This window comes from Lactuca virosa, chromosome 4 (assembly GCF_052849685.1).
Source record: "Lactuca virosa cultivar CGN04683 chromosome 4, Lactuca_virosa_CGN04683_v6, whole genome shotgun sequence".
Classification (NCBI taxonomy): Eukaryota; Viridiplantae; Streptophyta; class Magnoliopsida; order Asterales; family Asteraceae; genus Lactuca; species Lactuca virosa.
The window spans coordinates 406,198,002-406,211,334 of record NC_136429.1 but is presented as its reverse complement, the minus strand read 5'-3'; the positions used below and the strand labels follow the sequence as shown (position 1 = coordinate 406,211,334).

Sequence of the window (13,333 nt, the reverse complement as noted above, 5' to 3'; positions counted from 1 at the left end):
GACATGCTAAATTAAAACATACTTTGTTCCAAAACAAATATTGTTTTACATTACAAGTAATTTATGTTCTAAGCATAAATAATAAACTAAACTCCTGGAGTGTTGTTCCAACTTAATTGTGCTCAGCTTGGTTACTCTTCAATAAATATTTGCAAGCCATTTACAAATATTATATTAACATTTAAGTACCTAAGTGTTATATGAAAAGTATGAGTTCTATCTAGTAGATAGTAGAAATACTAGTCTCTTCCAGACTTTCTTTCCAAATAGGAGGAGTAAATCCTCTTCTAGTGTCCAGTTTCTTCATAAAAGAAACAAGATCCATCTATGTGGGCGTTTGTAGATTTATTGGGCTTAAAGGTGTTCAGTCCATAAAACATGGGCCTCATAGATCACACTAGGTAACTCTTTTAGCCTTGTATTATTCCGATGTTTAAACTAGCTTTAAATAAAATATCACTGTATTTATTGGAATATTGTTTGACCTGTTATATCATCAGATATATATGTTTAAATTATCCAAGACTTCCTAGAAGTCATGAATAACTATTCCTAGCTTGATGTTAGAAGCATCTTTAGCATCACAATGATGCATTTACTAGGTATCATGTTCATGTTTAATTGCTCAAAGCAAATAGCTTAGGACTTCGACCTTTAAGTGTATACAATTTCATATCTCTTACGAGATTGTCTCTTAAGACATGAACCCATTCATTGAAATTGTATCTAGTGAATGTTATTGTTTCATTAAGTCATTAAAGAAATTGAGAATTCATGATAATGAGAATGGATTATTTAACTACAATTTTTTTTAACAAAATTCATTTAGTATTTTCAATATTTAATCTTTAATAGTTAATACCCTTTTAGTTTCCAAAAACATTAATTATCAAAGTCTAGGATCCAAGTTGCAAAACAAATAAATGAGGTATCCTTTAACCCGTCCATTTAAATTCAACCCGGTAGATATCGATTATCAATTATATCTCACTATATAATTCCTAGATTTATGGGATCTGTAATAACAAATTTAATTAGACATGTTTGATCCCATCTATGCCTCGGAACTCTCTTGCTTAGGTATCCTTTATCACAAAAGATTTCTGATCAAATCATCCAATTTGAAAAACTTGTGTAATCGGCCTATAACTTGGTTATAGAAATCGCGAAAACACCTTGGCCATCAAAAGATAACACTAAGCGGTTTGGTATCCTTTATCCCACTAGTGCATACAAGAGATGTGCGAGTGTTCTTCAAAAGATTGCATAGATTTGAGGTTTGTAAAAAGGGTCTTTTATATGTTTTATAATTCTAGTTTAAAAACATATGATATCATGGTTATTACATGCATATAATAAACCATGGTATCAATTTTCAAAATAAAATCATTTTTAAAGATTCTATAAAAAAAACTAGTTTTTTTTATATAATTTAACGCAATTCAATTTTAATAAAATGTATTAATTTTGCGTGCATTTGAACCTTATATATCTTTAATAAAACTTTAGTTTATTACTTATATATTTGGAGTTTGTATAAGTTACAAAAATCATCATTTTAAAACATATAATGGAGTATTTCAAAATTTGTCGTTATTAACGATTTTATAAAACTTAGTTTTATTTTTAAAATAATAATTTGTTACATCTTATGTCCAATTTTGAAAAAAACCAAAACCCATGTGATGTTTATTTTGTCCAAAATTATTTTAGCATGTAAAAAACTAATTTTATCAACCACACAAAAATAATGCATAAAATAAACAACACAAACATGCATAAAAAGATATGTGCATAAACATAACCAACTAATGACATTTTTGTGAGCCAACACAAAAGATGCCAAGTCCATTCCTAAAGGGATATTTAAAGGGACCAAAAATCTTCTTGTAATGTTGTTGTAGAAGCTTCCACTTAAGTGAACACCCATTGATTGCAAAAGATTTGAAGATCTTCTTTAAAGGAAAATTTGAGTCACATGCAACACTTTTCAGAAAACGATTGCAGAAAGTGTTGCATTAAGTCAACAACCCTTTAAAGAAAAGACTACTGTTGACAGCATTCATGACAATTTTCAGAAAGTGTCATCTTTCTGCTCAGCACTTTAGTAGACTCGAAAATTGCCTTTTGTCTTAAAAAAAATGGCTCAAACTTCATTTCTTGTTACATCTTTGTACAAATAAATTATTTCTAAAAACTAATATATTACTTTACAAAAATAAACAAGAAAACTAATCTATTTAATTTATTACATACCATATGAATTAATAAATTATTACAACCATTTTTATAAAACAACCAACACACCAACATAACAAACACAATGGTCTTTGGCTAGTTTATGCACATCATATACATCAACATACATATAAAACAACCTTTGTTTTTCTAAGACAACTTTAAATGACAAAAAATGCATGGAACTTTTCTCACATAAAAAAAACAATTATAAAGTTGTCATAGAAAATATGTACGATGTTATTTTTATACAAAAACAAGTTATCCATATTCTCCAAAAACTAAGATTTCCAAAAATAAAAAATCTAACCAAACTTGCAAGGTGGCTCTGATACCAATTGTTGGTTTTAGTTCGAAAATAGTTTCAAAAACTAGAAAAATATGGCAACGAAAGACTTTAGCATAAACATTTTATACCCACCAAGGATCTTCTTGCAAGTTATAGAAAGATTAAACACCAACCAAATAAAGGATGAAAAATAACAACCTTTGTAGTTCTTTGGGTCCTCAGGGAGGCTTGGAAGTTGATAAAGAATGTGGAACCCTTGAGACACCGATAATGACTCATCTTGATGTAGATGCTAGTCCATAAACTCTTAAACCCTTAAGCTTTAAGTTCATAACCAAGATGAACTTAAAGAGGGCATGAAGATGCAAGTGTTCTTCAAGTTTTCTAACCAAAACTAAAGAGAATGAGGGAGAAGGAACAAGTTTCGGCCTTTGCATCAAGGAAGAGAATGAGCAACATTTCAAGAATGCAAGCCTCTTGTTTAGATGCATAAAGTGAAAGTATTAACCATTAGGTCTTAACACTTTAAGCACTTATGTCCCCATGTCATAAACATGTCTCTCATGCTTTTAAAACATGCCATACTTTTCCATTAAAATAATCAAAAGCCCATAACATATTTCCTAAAAGCATGTTTCAGATTATATATATATATATATATATATATATATATATATATATATATATATATATATAAGTCAAACTTTTATAAAACCCACAAGGCTTTTATAAGTTTTAAAGTTTGCTTTTGGCTAAAAGACAAAAGTCTTTCTAATCCAAAATAATATATTTGAATTATAAATCATACCATATGATATATTATACTAATTGCTTATGAAAATTATTATTTTCATGAATAAATAATTTCCAATTTAATTATAAGAGTTTTATTGAATCTTTATTAAAATAAATTTCTAATAAATAATCAATTGTATCAAGTTGTTGTTAGTGTGACCCATTAGTATCATATGTTAATTAGCAATATCACTTTAATATGACTCTTAAGCATACAAGACCTTTCAGAAAATACCCCAATTGTTTCTCGATGTCCCGTTTACAAGTTGAATTTCGGGTCAAAATTCTTTTAACATGTGAGAATGTAACAATTGACATTAATAGGAACGATTGTACGATGCCAAATATCAATTCTAAGCGATATAAATACATTATCAAGAGTATAATAAACTTATCATGTTTATTTGAATAATATAAAAGTTTTATGAGAATAGGAAGTATTCATTAATCTTCGATTCTATTTCGGTTAGTGTGAACTCAAATTGGAAACGTTTTAATAAAAACCAAATAAAGAACAATTGAATACGAAAATTTAATTGTTTAGTAGACATGGTTTTGAATTATATATATATATATATATATATATATATATATATATATATATATATATATAAACAGGATCAGGTGAGAACTTATTTTAAAGTGAAGACTCGTAAAGACACCTTAAAAAAATTGAAAAAAAAATCTAAAAAATATAAATCATAAAATTGAGCATAGATGTATGTCCGGGAGAAAAACAATTTGGAAATTTTTTTTTTGAAACATTAAAATTGAATCATGGATCATAATGATGCAAAATAACAAATTAAAATTGAATTATGGATCAATTTTAATGATGCAAATTTTTTTTTTCCCGGACATAGGTTCATGCTCGGTTTTATGATTTGTATTTTTTTTAGATTTTTTTTTCAGTTCTCACAGGAACCAGACCCAATATATATATATATATATATATATATATATATATATATATATATATATATATATATATATATATATATATATATATATATAGGGTTAGGTTATAATATGGATGACATCTATTGTGTGGATATATATATATATATATATATATATATATATATATATATATATATATATATATATATATATAGTATAATAAATGAAGATCAATTTTGCCATATGTCAATCTCTCATGAATTTTGACACTTGTCATTTTATGATATTTTTTAAATAAATAGTATCTACGTGTCAATTTATGAGTTTTTTTAGTTTTTAAAATTAAAAAGTCACATAATACTTGTACTTATATATGTAAAGTATTAAATGTAATAAATATGATAGTAAATTGCAATTAATCTTTGTTCATTCCTTATTTCAAAATTTTATTTTAAAAAATACTTATTATTTAAATTTTAATATTTAATTTTTTTAATCAACCCGTATATATACGGGCCTTACACCTAGTATATATATATATATATATATATATATATATATATATATATATATATATATAGAGAGAGAGAGAGAGAGTTAGGTTATAATGTGGATGACATCTATTGTGTGGACGTAAGAATAATTATGAACCAATGGATGAAAATAATAAATGGATATGATTTAGGGTCCATGCTACTAAAATGGTATAGCATGTGCCATATAATAATACAAATTTCATTAAAAGTGTATTTTAGTCAATTGAGTTAGATCTAAAAATGGAAGATTCCATATTTTATGGGGATATTTAATTCTTTTAGTTAAAAAAACTTATTTTTTAAAATTTATATGGTTTCATTTAAGATTTTTTTTAGAATTAACATTCTTAAAGAATATCACGCCATATATTATCAAAAATAACAATATGAATGAGAAAAATTCTATGAGAATCGTTTTTTTTTTCTCAAAAATATGATTCATAAAAATTAATTCAATTTCAATTCAATGGTAATTTTCAAATAGTTTTGATTTTATTTTTAAAGAATATGGTTACATTCAAAAATCTTTTTGAAAATTAATATTCTGAAAGAATATCACAACATATATTCTTTTTGAATATATGTTAAAATATTTGGATATTAGTTAAATTATGTGATGACATTCTTGAAAAAATAACAAACATTTTGATCATTTTATGTGAGAAATGAATAAATAACACTCTTAAGCAATAAAAAAACATTGTGTTATTCCCTTATCAAGTACAAGTTTGATCCATTGTGGTAGAATTGTTAAAGAATAAAAAAAAGAACGTGTTTCTTTCCAATCGAGTACAAGTTTAATCTATTATGAAAGAATTTGTTGATGATGCATTCTGAAAGGATTTGTTGATAATGCATTCTGAAAGAATATCACGATGAACATGTAACCTTTCCCCCTTCGATTTGCAAGTCTCCAAAAAATGAACACTAAAATCCATTTCCAAATAGGAAGAACATGTAGTAACCCAATGCCGATTTTTTTTTAAGGAGGAGGGTCTGTTGGGTGGATGATATTTACAATCTCAGATAAGAAAAAATCACTAGTCATTCAGTTACATTCCATCAGAAAGACTTAATATCATTCAATCATCATGTGCAAATGAATCGATATCATTAAATCATCCTAATATATAGCATATGAAAGTAGATAATGCATAACTTTATATATTCTTGAAATTAGATTATGTTAATCATATGCAAATCACCATGTTATATTCTTAACTTTCTAAGAAAACTTACATAGTATATTTCACTTGGGTATTTCATCGAGCACTTGTTGTGCAACAGATACGGATACATAAAAAACCATAGACACAAAGAAACGGTTTTACAAATTAATCCAGACATTCATTATATAGAGATAAAGAATAGATTCAATAGTGTCCAGACATTATATAAAGAATAGATTCATTATATACGGATACATAAAAAACCATAGACACAAAGAAACGGTTTTACAAATTAATCCAGACATTCATTATATAGAGATAAAGAATAGATTCAATAGTGTCCTATCACAAGATATAAAAAATCGATTCCGGATACATCATGGCATAATCGATTAGTATATAATTAAATCAAAATAAAATTAATCCATTTACTTGCGAATCTGTAATTAGTTTCATTATTTAAACTGTTTTTATCATTTCAAAATTCCTTAAAGTTTAAACTTTTTTTTTCCTGAACTACCACTTGACTCATTTTCAAAAATAGGAGATTGAAAAGTTTCTGAAACCACATTAATGTTTATATCCTTCTAGTTTTGGGTAATTGTCTATAAAAAATATAATATTAATAACCCTCAATTAAACTAAAACAAAAGAATTTGGTGTTTCATGCTTCGTTTACTAAAGGAATTATCAATATTCAAAAAAATAAAATAAATAAAGTCTATAAACAAAAACAATCGTAGTAGGCATCAATTTAAAAAGTAAACAAAAGGAATTAATTATATTCATCTTGATCAATAACTTTGTAACAGAAAAAAAAATAAATGAAATAAAAATTAAAGATTTATGCAAAAAAAAGAAGACATATTCAAATAACAAAAAGTGATACTTACTCGTCTCCAATTTGACATTTTTTGATTTGTGAAATGCTAACAAAGAGCAACTTCTAAGAACATCATTTTGTGGTTGGCAATTCAAGGTTTTGGGGCTTGGGTTGAAGTCGATATCTTTTATTGTCAAGACGACAATGATGTTTGTTATAAGGTGAAACTAATACCATAAATTAAGGGATATTACTTAATTTAATACTTTACTATAATTACTTATAGGGTTATTGTCACTGTAGCCCAACAATGTTTAGTATATTGGTTTAAATGGTCATTCCTGATTTTTTTTGTCTTTGAAGGGTACGAACTTGTATTTTTATGTTTTAAAAGGTCATTATGGAAAATTTGAAAGGGTCACCCGGTGAACCCCTATCCTAATCATCATCTTGCATATGTCACCTAATCATCAGTTACCAATTCAGCTTTTCCTTAAAGGGCTTACGTACAGTAACAATGGAGCTTCGTCTTCATCATTAACGTCATGTACTTCTCTTATATTGTAATTCCAAAACCAGAATCCGGGGAAGTGTAGGTGATATTTTATGATGTGGAGATGGGTGTAAACAAAGAGAAGGGTGTGGTGGTGGTGACTGGATTTTCTGGTGTGACGGTGGCAGGAAAGATGATGAATATCTTTGGTTTGGCAAGCACCAAGTAGTGGACATCGCATGAGACATTGAACCAACGACACACCACAATAAACATACACTTTCACACACACACATACACACATTATTAAATCTGAATCAATTGAAATTGTCATGTAGAAGACGATGAACAGTACTCGCCTCGATCATATGTGATCAGGTCTAATTGACTTTGATTTCCATATTTTTTTGATTTGCAGGGGAAGACGTTGAACACTGTTAGTTGCAACCTTCAATAGCCTTTGGTTACTTAGGTGCATGTGCAAAAAAAACATAGAAAGAAAACTATGCAGAAAAAACAGAGCACACAGGAAACAGGGGAAGAAAAAAAGAACCGAAAGAAAATAGACCTGGGAAAAATCTAACTGCAAACTCATACTCAATCTCCTTTTACAATGACAGCATTGCCCTCTCCCCACCAAAATTCCACCACCAAAAATTTAGAAATGTCATACCACTTGTAGTCACATTGTTGCAATTAGATAGCTGAAATTGATAAAGATGAACTTAAAAATTAGAGCTTTTAGACAGATACATACAAGCAAACATTGCTATATGGCATGTTCATTTTGAGTTAAGCACTCCCATACAACGATTTCATCTCTTTCACTCTGCGTTTTGGACGACGAAAATGAAATCGAAAACTACAAATTTTATCAGGGTATAGGCTACATGGATGGATGGATGATGGGTATTTTGGGGGTTTATAGAAATTATGGATTGTAAGAACATTCATGAACTCTGTATCAAACGCTCTCATCTCCTCCACGACGGTGATATTATTTCCGGCATTGTCGTAATACACGTGTTTGTTACAATACTCTAAGACCTTAGCCATGATCTCACCGGTTATATTAGGGAAAGACAATTTGATCTAACTGGAGAACCCTCCATCAACGATCATTTGCTTAATCGCCTTCGATTGCAACATCGCCTCTGATTGTAGCGTGGTGTTCTGGGCTGGTGGCGATAGTGCGGGAGGAAACCGTAAACACAGAAATTGAGATCAAAATAAAAATCATAGCTTCCAGATGATGGAAACTACGAGACATGGTTTAATCGGGAAGTGGCGAGAACGATAAAGGAGAAAATCGATGGATAGAGTAAGAACGGGTGAACTTATGTGTTCGATTTTGACTTCTCATCGAAACTTTGACTAACGAGTATTCAAAGTCAAAGTAATGTATTGATGACAAGGCAGCTTAGTAACGAGTATTCAAAGTCAAAGTAATGTAATGATGACAAGGCAGCTTAGTTGACTCACCAGCTTAGTTGGTAGATGACAAGGCATGGTTACCTTCTAAAATGGGTAAAGACACCTTTTAAAACGGTAAAACACAAGCTCGTACCCTTAAAAGGCAAAAAAAAAGTCACAAAAGACATTTTAAACCAATATACTAAACTTTGTTGGGCTACAGTGACAATAACCCTTACTTATAATTAAGATTACCATTATACCCTTTCACTATTAATTAATAAATTAATTTTTATTAAAATCTACATCTACACAATAAATGTCTATCCACATATGAACCTACTCTCTCTCTCTCTCTATATATATATATATATATATATATATATATATATATATATATATATATATATATATATATATATATATATATATATATATTATAACTAGGTATAAAACCCCTGTATTACATGAGTTCATTTAAAAAAAATTAAATATGAAATTCTAAACATTTGAGAAGTTTGAATTTATAAGAAAAATTAGAAAAATGTTGAATTGTTAAAATTAAAGTGTTTTTTCTCTTTTAAATGTAAACAAATAATTTAGATAAATAAACAAAGGAAACTAATTGGGTTTTAATTCAGAAAATTTGAAATTAAAAGAAAAATCAATTAATTAAATTGATATGCATTTATTATTATATCTATTGCAATTAATACATTTAATTAATTATTATATGAAATTTAATAAAAATGAAAACAACCACAAAATGCCACGTGGAAAAAATTTAATTGAAAATAATCACAAAATGACATGTGGCGAAATCAATGAGAGTGTGACATGTGGCAAAAAGATTTTCATTTATTAGAGTAGATATTCTTAGACTTCAACCACTAACATGATTTAATTTCAAAATTTTCAAATTTTCACTATTATATTCCTCTTACATCACATTATTTTGCCGAACACCTACTAGGTTATATATTATAGTTGAAAATGAAAATTATATAAGATGAAGATAAATGTGAAATTTATAAAAATGTTGGAAGTAAATCAAGTTAGAAGTTGAACTATAAGAACCTTGGACAATTAAAATGTATATATATGGTACAAAACGACATAGTATGGTAAGTTTGGGTATCTAAACTTATATACCCTTAACTGTATATTCACTTTTCCCATATATATATATATATATATATATATATATATATATATATATATATATATATATATATATATATATATATATATATATAGGATCGGGTGATGACTCATTTTAAAGCGAGGACTCGTGAGGACACCTTAAAAATATTGAAAAAAATCTAAAAAAGTACAAATCATAAAATCGAGCATAGATTTATGTCTGGAAGAATAAAAATTGGATCATTAAAATTAAATCATAGATCATAACGATGCAAAATAAAAAATTAAAATTGACTCATGGATCAATTTTAATGATGCAAATTTTTTTTTTCTTCCGGACATAGATCTATACTCGATTTTATGATTTGTATTTTTTTTAGATTTCTTTTCAATTTTTAAGGTTACCTCACGAGTACTTACTTTAAAATTAGTCCTCACAGGAACCGGACCCTATATATATATATATATATATATATATATATATATATATATATATATATATATATATATATATATATATATATATATATATATATATATATATATATATATATATATACTCTTATATTTAAAAGATTATGTACTTGGTTTAGGTACTAAATGGCAAATACATGTAAAAAATATAATCTTATAAATATATAAAAGAGAATGATTACTTATTTATATATGTAAATGAATATGTGATATATATGTTAAAATATGAAGCCATTCCAAACAAGAAATGATATATACAGAGAATAAGAATAAAAGGTCACGTACTATGTAAGGTTACCCAAATAAGCATTTGGAAGAAGTTACTAGATATTTTCCATGACACTCACGTACTACATTCATGCATACACATGAGAACAATTCTAAATTCTAAGAGTACAACTAAATATATGAGAGAATCGTGAGGCACATGGGAGTAACTAGCAACAAACTATTTCCTTCAATCTTGTTAGTTCATCATATCTTTCACTCTCTCTAAACTAGTTCCTTACCTCTATCCCACAATTACATAAGAACTTAAAGTACAATACAATCTTGAGTTAGAATCTTGAAGTACCACAAGTTGACACTTGAGATATTCACCACCTTCTTCTTTTGTTCATTCCTCTCTAAGAACTACTACAAAATGGCACATAGGGAGCAGTATATAAGACCCGGTTTCTGGAAAAAAAAAATGGGTTGTATTATATAAAAACCGGGTTTTATAAGGGGGAGTCTGATATGACCCGGCTTTCAACAAACAACCGGGGTATATTTAATACTAAAATAACCTGGTTTCTAATGTAACAACCGTGTCTTATAGCCATACAATTATATGTCCCGATTTTTAGAATACAACCACATTTTATGACTAAGACACACTAATTTAAGTAAACCAAACAACGCAAGTACTTTTCACTGAAGGTGTCTTTTGGAGTGCTATGACAACATCAAGATCTTGATATCGAGTTGCTAAGTTTTTTTTAGAATAACACATTTTATAAATAATAATATAACTAGCAGGGAACTCAGGGAGAAGTGGTATAAGTACAAAGAGTAAATAAGTTACATCACCAAAACATGAAGCATAAACTATACAATGTCGCCAGAGTAAGGACTCCAAGAACTACATTTTCCCAAAATAAGCAATGAATTTTGAATCGTGTGAGTAGGCTAGAGCACCAACTTATATACAACTTCAAGATGTAAATGGAAAATACCAATTTGATATTAAAGGATGCAGTAGAAGCAAATAAAAAAACTCAAATATATGATACTCAAGTGGTCACCAAAAACATAAATACAAACTTTTAATCATTTTCACATGGAATTAGCAGCAACAGAGCCCGTTAATATTCAGATACAAGGCAAAAGGTGGAACTAGATGAGATGTCAATTGATACCAAAGTTTCAAACGTAAACAAGGTAGAAATGATTTAGTGGGCAAAGATTAACAATAGTAACAAACTTCATAGATCCAAAAAAACAGCAGCATAGAATTTCCCATATTGTATTGTACGGATGAGAATGGGATGGAAATCGGTTTCGAGACTAGAACAGAATCGTAGGGGCAAATATGTCAACTTGATTGTGCATGGGAAAATATGTCCAATAAGTGTAAAATCTGTCCAGTTTCTTATACTTTAATGATAGCCACAGTACATAATAGCAACAAACTTCTAATATCCACTCCAGAATAGCAACAAACTTTCAGTACACGCTCCGAAATAGCAATGTATTTCTGTCCAGTTTTGTTGCCATTTTCTCAAGGGAAACTGATGGTTATGTACACCCTGTATGTGGCAAAACACATAAGAGGTTATAAAGGCAAATTTGTCCAATACATTTTTAAGGCTAAATTTTTTCATGAAAAACTAATTAAAATTTGTCAATATGATCTTTAACTGTTGCATGTAACAAAAAGATTGAGATGGATGGACACTCTAACTTTTTTAGATTCAAAATCAATGATAAAATTTTAACAAATTTAGTTTCATGCTCATTCAGATTATGAATAGTTCTATAATAATTACATAATAAGAATAACTCGTAAAGACAATGGAAACACCTTAAGCCTTAACCGGTGACATCATTTTCTTATTTTTCATGATTCTATCCAAACCTTGGAATAACCCTGCAACAACAAATAAGAAACAAATAACAAATAAAACTGAAATTTAATAATTGTATTCAAATGATAATCCTATAAAATAACAAGAGTGGCAAGCTAGCAAACCGATCACCAAAGCCGACCTTAAGAGTTTGGGGGTCTGTAATGAAAACGCCCCCAAATTACTCACCCAGATGGTTGTACTTTAATCCCTTTGCGTTTATTTCTCCCTACCCCTCTTGCTTTCTTCCTCTCTATCGGTCACTCATCTCTCCAATTCTGTTCTCTTTCTCTTTATCCAAGATTCATCCATGGGGGAGATTTTTGGAGCCTTTGGGAGTCATAGGGTGGAAGGTTGCAGAATAGGGGTGGCTCACATTTTGGGATAGTAAAGGTTATGAACCGTTGATATCTAGTTGAGCTTGTAGGGGAAAAACATGCAAAATGTAATAAGTTGAAAGATGGAATCGACTGGTTTGTAAAAGATCCCCATATGGGATATTGGTTTGGGAGGTTTTGATATGCGGAGATGATAGAGTATAAAAGACATATCCAATTCATTGATAGAAAGCCTTTTGGTGGGGAAAAAAAAGAAATTCGGCCTTCTACGAAAAAAAATTAAAATTGATGAATGAATATTCCTATTGATCTTGTAAAACTTTTATTTATATGCATTTCTATTTTGTGAGGGCATGTTTGTCAATTTCTATCAATTTTACTTATTAACGATGCTTAGTTTCTCACATAACAAACAATACGAGTAAATAGTTTGTTTTATTATTAAGGAGTATTGTCACTGTGGCCAACTAACTTATCGGTTTTTGTTTAAATGATCATTTGTGATTTTTTTTTTTTTTTTTTTTGCATTATAAGGGAATGAATTCTTGTTTTAAGGTTTCAAAATATCATTATGAAAAATATGAAGGGGTCGCCCGATGAACATATCCTGGAGT

At 28.5% G+C, this 13,333-nt stretch overlaps 1 long non-coding RNA gene across 1 annotated transcript; it reads right to left on the bottom strand.

Moving 5' to 3' along the window:
• Positions 1-11,835: 11,835 nt before the first annotated feature.
• LOC145169067 (uncharacterized) lies at positions 11,836-12,903 on the bottom strand. The gene is made up of 3 exons (XR_013742273.1): positions 12,524-12,903; positions 12,339-12,404; positions 11,836-12,063 (listed from the first exon to the last, which is right to left on the bottom strand). It is a non-coding gene; the product is annotated as an uncharacterized LOC145169067 (long non-coding RNA).
• Positions 12,904-13,333: the final 430 nt, after the last annotated feature.